The 8,558-nt window shown below is 37.5% G+C and overlaps 1 protein-coding gene across 1 annotated transcript in view; it reads left to right on the top strand.

Annotated features, from left to right (window-relative positions):
* Positions 1–379: 379 nt before the first annotated feature.
* The window catches only part of arhgef49 (Rho guanine nucleotide exchange factor 49), a 32,826-nt gene continuing 24,647 nt past the window's right edge, over positions 380–8,558 (top strand). Inside the window, exon 1 of the mRNA XM_083536696.1 lies at positions 380–554. The gene's annotated coding sequence lies outside the window, so the exon portion shown is untranslated. The remainder of the gene's footprint in view (positions 555–8,558) is intronic.

Here is an 8,558-nt window from a genome sequence, read left to right as displayed (position 1 = left end):
CTTTGTAAGAGGTAAATTTAAAAAAATCAGCAGGTGATCAAATAAGTATTCCCCCTGCTGTATTACATATGTGCAACATCATTATGGATTAAAGGCAATAATTGAGTTAGTCGAAGACAAAAACATAAGGAATAAAATTCAAGTATGAGACTTTGTGTTTGTATTATAATTCACACTAAGACCAGAAAATTTGTGGGGGGAGTTTTTTTTTTTTTTAAATGAGGTAAACAGCTGGTAATGCTGCAGTAAACTAGAGGGAAGAACAGAAATAGAATGAAACACACTAATAAAAAATAAAAAAAACCTGAATTCTGAAATTAGCTTTCTTATTTAAAATTTCAATTTGCTGCTGCTTTGCTTTCTATCCAGACTGCTCGACGGATTCTGCTCACACTGTAGTTCGTGTAAGATGTAGTGTAGAATAAAGAATAAAGCAAGTGCCTCAATGTTGGGGTAAGTAACGGTGGCGAGAGTGAGACAGCATGGGATTTGCTCAGGGTCATTTAAAACGCGAATTGGTGGACTTTGGTCTCAGCCCGGAGCACACGCTTCATGTAAGTGACCCATGCACACACAAACATGGGGGTAATAAACAGCACACAGGGTAAAGTCAACTCTATCAACTGTTCATCATCAGGTGATTAGTTTATATGTGGTACAGGTTAGTTTTCTTAGTCTCTTTTCTCATTACACATAGGCTTATATAATAGGTTTGTTTCTAAAACAATGGATTTACTTTTAGACATTTCCAGTATTTTGGATGTGGACAAATACACTGAATTCAGAAGGAGTAACACATTTATTTTCCACATGTCAGATGGTATTTTGCAGAAGGAAAACTCAACCCTCAAACAATTCATCAACATTTTCTCTTGAACAATATATTTTTTAGAGATTTATTTATTTATTTTTTATTTTTTGCATCATACCAATGTTATGAATGGGATCATTTTTAACTTGGATGAAATATATCTTACTGCAGCACAGGCTTAGTATAGTCATATGTTATTCCCCTTAATTATGTAAGATGGAATTTAAGATGTTTTATTTGTCTTTATAATTTAATTTCTCATTGGTAAGTTGGCTTATGCTTAATAGGAAAGGGATGTGAATGCCAGACATTTCAAATACAAGTGTGCAAATGTCCAAAAACAAATAAATAATGAATATATTCTATCATAACTTTAATAGGGTTGGATGTATGATAGTAAAATAGAATATTTGTCATGGTTGAACCAGTTTTTAATGATAGTAATTTTACTTATCTCAAAGACTCCAGAGCTTTATATATTGTTTGCAACTCATACAACATTAACATAGATTTAGCTATCCACTGAAGTAAGGCCATTTAATGACTTTTCTCTTGATGATAGCCATCTGAATTAAGTCAATAGCACTATATTTAATTTAAAAGTCTGCTGCATAGAAGAGCAGCAGATGTTTGGACTCTTTAAGCAGTGCTGATGTAGACTTATGGACATCTAAATGGACACTTTTCATTTAAAGCCAGACAGACTATAGTAGTTCTACAGAAATAATTGGATAGAATGTGAACTGTAGTCTACTAAGTCTCCGTTGTATAAGCAGGGGTCACTGGAGGAGTAATTAAGTAATTGTGATTTGTCTCTTTCTTTCCTGATGCTTTACTGGACATGCCAATTCTCAGTAGAAATAATGAGACAGATTTTTTTTTTTTCTAATGACTTTGAGATTGCCATCAGTAATGCTTTTATCTTTTTCCAGATGTCTTTGTCACATTATTTATATAATTTATAATTAATATGTAATTGCACCACAAGAAGGAATACAATATCTAGTCAAACCTAACTCACAACTTCACTCTCTCTTTTTTTAACATCCCCTTTAGTTTTCTTCTAAGCTCCTGTTAAGATTAGCAGACACAGACATATGGTGACAAATGACTTTACTACTTTTAGGCGTCATAAAAAAGATTCATAAAATTCAAAGCAAGTGATTTAATCTGTTCTGCTGGACCAATTATTTCAATGGTGATATTTAATGATAAAGCTTACATTTTTGTCTTAAACTCTATGAACTCTGGTCCCTGGTGCTCTCTCTCTCTCTCTCTCTCTCTCTCTCTCTCTCTCTCTCTCTCTCTCTCTCTCTCTCTCTCTCTCTCTGTTGATCGGAGTAATGGTTGAATAAAAGAAGTAAATAGAAGAATGCTTTATTCAGATATATCATAAAGGTCTATGTCTATTTTGCCATTAAGAATATAGTAATGAGCATCTCAGCATACAGGGTTTTGTATTAAAGTTATGCAATCTATTTAAAAGGCAACAGAAGAATTGGTAAGGAAATGACCGGAAGAAACTTTCATGGACAGTTGTCTAAATTTCACCATACAACAAGACAAGGACCTGAAGCATACATTCAAGTTCTGTAAGCATTATTTTAAGAGCAAACAGTCAACTGGAGTGTTATGTATCATGGAATGGCCTGCTCACTACTGCCCACCGCACCTAAACCCTACGGAAAGGCTTCTGCAAGATCAGAAAAAAATCTCCAATAAGTGAAGAACACTTTTGCCAAGTTCCCTTTCAGGAACTCGAGCTGCGTCAAAACGCTTTGGGAATGCGCCAGAGTGTTCACGCTCTGAAATAATGTGTTTAATCAGTAAAAAATTGGACGCTGGCCATCACCGGTGGGGTGACGTCATAACCAGGAGTATAAAACGCATAGGAGTGAGGGCAGTGGCAGCTTCTGTAAGGGAGAAAAAGCGCTGCAGGGACGCTGGAGGTGTGGCATAGATACGCAGCGTCTCATTCTCTCAGGGAACTAGGGTTACATACGAAACCTAGAGATGTTCCCTTTTAGGAACTCGAGCTACGTCAACAACGATTTGGGAATGCCTCCGCGGGTCCACGCTCTGAACCACGTGTGTAATCAGTCCAACGGAAAAGCGCAACATCACCAGAAGGGTGATGTCACGACCAGGAAACTATAAAAGCACATGCCGTGGTTGTTCAGGAAGTGCTCTGTACATGTTTGTTTTTGCCACGGTAAGTATTGGTAAGTAGGAAAAATATCTATCACCTATGTGTAGCTTGTCTAGGAGCGAAGCATGCTCTGTACTGACTGCATTGCAACCACATGTCCATGCGGATGCTCTGCTCCAGGAGAGCGCTGTTCGAGGAGGGTGCTTTCACTCCTCACGGTTCTGGCCCAGCTTCCACCCAGGCAAATCGGCGACTGAGGTCATGGGGCTCGCAATTGGATCTGGCACAGGCCAGCTTTCTCCCAGGGTTCAGACGCATGCCTTTCGGTGGTTTCTTCCCACTGTGAGGAGAGTGCTGCGCTCCACCTCTCTTCCTCCGAGTAGAGGGAGGAGATGGACACAAGTGATTCCATAGAGGACACGCCCCCACAGCCACTACCTCCACGCCGGGGTCTGCCTGCGTCATGCAACAGACCTGGCTCTCAGGGCCACAAAAGAGACCGCTAGGGCTATCGGCTAGTCTATGTCCGCCCTGGTTTCTACAGAGAGACACCTTTGACTCACCCTGTCAGATTTGTCTGACAGGGATAAAGCCTTTGTTCTGGACGCCCCTGTGGTCCCGACTAGCCTGTTCAGTGGTGCCATAAAGACGGTCATCGAAAAATACGTCTCTGGGTTACGTATGTAACCCTGGTTCCCTGAGGGAATGAGACGCTGCATCTCAAGGCCACACTTTCTGCATCACTGCAATGCTTCCTTCACTTTCAAAGCTAGCGTTGTCTTCACGGAATGTGCTTTTATAGGTTCCAGGTTGTAGTGTCACCCCGCCGGTGACACCGTGCTTTTCCGTTGGACTGATTACACACGTGGTACGGAGCATGGACACGAGAAGGCATTCCCAAAGCTTTGATGGCACAGCATCTCGTTCCCTCTGGGATCCAGGGTTATATACGTAACCTAGAGATGTTTTACAAAAGGCATGGCAAAGTATTTTAGCTGAATGTTTGAGGAAACTAACTGTCCAGGTGCTGAGATTGCTGTTGTTTATGCTAAGAGAAGATTTCTTAATAAAAATAAAGTTTAAAATCTGTACAATTATATATTTGTTTGATCAAAGTAAATACGGTAGTCATTTAAATAATGTTAAATAACCTAGTTTGTTGCATGTAAACAAAAGGATTATGCATGTTCCTCTTTTATATATGTTTATACTCTTGCTATACTGTAGTAAATCTTGTGCTACAAACAGATGGAAAGTAGAGCTGGTGCGCCAGTGATAGAGAAGTCAATGTGTTAATGTGCTAATGTAAACATTATCCAGTATGTTCTCTGGACCTGCTTGTCATGCTATGAACACACAGATTAGATATTATGAATATGAAATCAGTTTTTATATTTCTCAGTCAATACATCTGTTACAGTGCTTGTTTTAAACAATGTGCTTGTTCAAAAAATAATTTTTTAGGATAATTGTGTGATTTCAGGAGTGCAGCTGTTTATTATTGTGACATTTTGGCATCCTACCAGAGTTGCGTGGTGTTTAAAAGGAGTAAAGATTTAAAGAGTTGCTGAATATGATACTAGCAGTGAAGCACCCACTGTCTCTCCCTGGTATTTTGGAGAGAAAAAAGTAGGAATTGTGTAGGGCTTTTCTTCTACAGACTGTTTGAACACCATGCAGGCCCTGCGGGCAGAGCTGTATCAGTCAGCTCTCTCATTTCACAGAGACCACTGACCATGAACTCCCAGCGGTTGCCTTGCATAATTAGCTCATGTCCTTTATTTCAACAAGGGTAACTCTCATGACTGAATGTATTTGGCCAGGAAATGTAAAATGGATGAAACCTATTTAATTGACCGTGATTGGGTTTTAGTGTTTATTGCTACCGAAACCATTTTTTCACTTTCTCTTTATACAAACTATTTGTTTTATTAGATTTGACATGTCTTAAAGTTGTACAGCTCTTCGTATTTTTCCATGGGCACTGTGCAAGGCTGCCAACCAGCATGCTTTTGACTCATGGCTCAGGACTTGTCTCAACAAATAAAGCCACTTGCACATTAACTTAGTTTGTATAAGTAACTAAGCAAACAAAGTAAAAAATTGTTTAAAAGAAAGTTGTTTATTTACATGCAAAATGTTTTATTCAATTACATAAAAAAAATTTTTTTTTATCATACTAGTTGTTTACATTTGTTTAAATACTACAACACAGTGTGTTTTTATTTGTTTTCTCCAGGAGGAGTTTGGGTTGAAATTCAAATTAATGCCTTTTTTTTTTTTTCAGCTAACAACAAAAGGAGGGCAAATCCGAAGATGAGAAACATGAGACAGCAATGAGAAACTGCGTAAACAAGAACATAACAGTTCTTGTGAACTTTGCAAAGACAAGATGCAAAAACAACGGTATATATATATATATATATATATATATATATATATATATATATATATATATATATATATATATATATATATATATATATATATAAACACATAAACCAATAGCGAGACGGGTTGAGACGTGACATGATTAAAAACAAATACATACCTGTACACAAGAGGCACGTGACAAAGACAAAAGCACCTGGCTGTATCAACACAGAAACGAGGACGTCTTTAGTGGTGTGAGCTGTCACATGCTCAACAAAGTGAGAAGGTGGAAATCTCTGACATTTATTCTGTATTTAAAAAAAAATAATTCTGCTTGACAATAAAACATTAGGGATAATAAGAGATTAGTTGGATCAGTGTTAACTATTAAATATTTAAGTAAAAAAAAAAAAAGTGTCTGTAAAGCGCACTTCATAACAAATCTTGCCAGATTTACTACATTTCCATGTACACATTGGTGGTGAGAGTTCAGGTCCATTCAGTGTAGCCAGGTTCCTGTCAGTGTGTGTGAAATGATTCTGTAAGTCATTTAGGATCATTGAGAATTCAGGTCAAACCCTTGTGTAATTGCTAGTTAACACTTAATAGAGTTGAGTTGCCAGCTCTGATGTCCTTTGTTCTTAGTAAATTTTTACACTTGAGCAAACTGTACTTGGCAGTGCCGTCTCTGCTTCTGTAGTGTATGCAATTGTTACAGTTTTATAAAACTGCTGGATATTTATTAAATAAGCTGTCTTAATGCAGGTCTCTCTCTCAGCTCTTTTTCTGCCTGGGGTAGATTCTGTGAAAGAGGAAATATCCACGCAGAGCATTTTACCTTCCCTGCTGAGCATTTTGTCAAATGAAGTGGCCAGGGAGTCTGACTGAATAACTGAATATTCTCATTTATTCACAGCAGGGTTTCTATGCTTTTTTAAAGAGTCATAGATAATAAAGTTTCTCGATACTCATCACAGATTTTCATCCACTGTCTTATTATTTTACAGTATATGATCTTGTGGAACAATTGGGTTTTCTACAAATGGCAACTGTTCCTTCTGGGCTTTAGAGTGTTTCCATAAAAATGCAATTTTATGCATGTATTCTGGAAAAAGGAAAATGAAATGTGCACAGAGCCAGTTTTAAAGCCCTCTCTAAATGTTTTCTTCGTTCATCTACACACGCCATTGTACCCTATATAGCACTTTATATTCTGCATTATTTTGCTATAAAAGGCCATCTTCAACATCCCTCTTGTTGTGTAAATGCTGGTGCATCAGAAGCAGCTCTCTTTTTTCCTTTTATTTAACATAAAGATTATTTTCATCTGAATGCTGAAGTTGTGAAACACTTGCAATAAAGGCAGTAATAACTATTCTGTGAAGTGAGTGTTGAGAAAATTATTGTGGGTATCTGAAATGAGGTAAATCTGTTAGTAAGGACCATTATAAAGCACTTCTATATAAACACTGTGGGTAAGATGAGAGGCTTGCTAATTAATTTACAGTATAGTTTGTTCTTGTATATACAGGCTTGAGTGAGAGAAAATGTGTATAGTTTGGAGTCTAAGTCTTACTCTTTCCCAATGAATAAATTAGGGTGATATCTTGCTGGGATTGGACCTTTTGTCTTTCGTCTACTTTTTCTGAGAGGATTTAAGTGGCTTGGATGTGTCCTCGAGCACACCTACACTTGTGTAATTGGAGTTTTCAATAGAGAAATGGGGGACTATACGTATAACTCATTGTTTATCTATTATTTATATGCTTACAAGTACAGAATATTTATTTCATCATGTGTAAATGTGGGCTGTTACCATTATAAAAATATCGATATGTGTCTGTCTTTTTCATCAGTGTACTAATCAAACTTTCCATGCTGCTGGGGCAGCACATAATTGGGTCATTATGTTCATTTGCTAACAATGGTGTGCAATGGAAAGGTTTGCTTAGAGCAATTTTGTGTGATCAGATTGTGCTTCTGTGGTGTAAAAAATGCTCGATTAAATTAACATATTATTTGCAGTACCATTTGCCAAGCTCAACTTTCCACACTAATGTATTTAGATATATATACAATTATACCAATTTGTTCATCTGTCTTCTTAATGTATTACATGTGCTCATTAGTTTTACATGGCTATATAAATAAAATGGGACTATATTCATTCATTTTCTCCCGCTTATCCGTAATTTGGGTCGCGGGGGCAGCAGTCTAAGCAGGCCCCTGCCTTCGACTACTGCCCAATCCTCAAAGCACCGTCCCTTACGGTCCCTCCTGCAGGTGGTGAGCCCACGGGAAGGCGGCCCCACGTCACTCCGACGTCACGGACCTTGATATTTCCCTCTTAAGGGACCCCCAGAGCATAGAGGGTTAAGGGCCTTGCTCAAGGGCCCAAGAGTGGCAGCCTGACGATACCGGGGCTCGAACCCCAGACCTTCCGATCGGCAACCCAGCGCCTTAACCGCTGGAGCCACCACTCCCCCCCAAAATGGGACTATATTTAAAATTAAAATGTAAATAATAATTTTATCATGCCCTGAAATTGCACTGTTTAGTTACACCAATTTGTGTGAACATGTAACATTTACAAATATAAAATTTTGTATATAATACGTTAAAGAATTATTCATGTGAGAAAATTATCTCTGTCTGGAGTTTCAAGAAGTTAATTTTGTTTAGGCATGGGGAAGGATTTCACTACACAACACTGAAATATTTAAAACTGCATGTCAAATACATACCTCTGGGTAAATTGCTGCCAAATGCGCAGCTAATCCACATTATAAAAACAGCACAGTGCAAAACTCATTACCTGTAGGCAATTAAACACCTCCATTCCGATGCTGTGATTACTGTTGAACAATATAAAAAATACCTTTTTTTATTATTCATTTATTTTTTTTACACCCACAGTGCAATCAGCTGTAGTTTATCAGACATCTTAAGAAAATGTGAGCTTGTATATTATTTATGACTTGATATTATGACAAAAAGTTTTGTGTAGGCAGGTCCTATATCTTGCATCAGCCAAAATAATGGTTTCTTTTTTCTTTCTTTATCTAGGTACATCTATATAAATAGAAATTAGATAAGTATAATTTGTACTAAATTATTGCATTTACACTTTGACAATGTATTGTTCATTTTAATGCAAAAGCTTTTTGGGGGAAAATTACTTGTTTAACATTGCCTGAGCTCAAGTGTAGCAGAAAGAGATAGCAA

Source organism: Silurus aristotelis, assembly GCF_946808225.1.
Source record: "Silurus aristotelis genome assembly, chromosome: 3".
Lineage (NCBI taxonomy): Eukaryota > Metazoa > Chordata > Actinopteri > Siluriformes > Siluridae > Silurus > Silurus aristotelis.
This window is presented reverse-complemented; position numbering and strand designations above follow the sequence as displayed.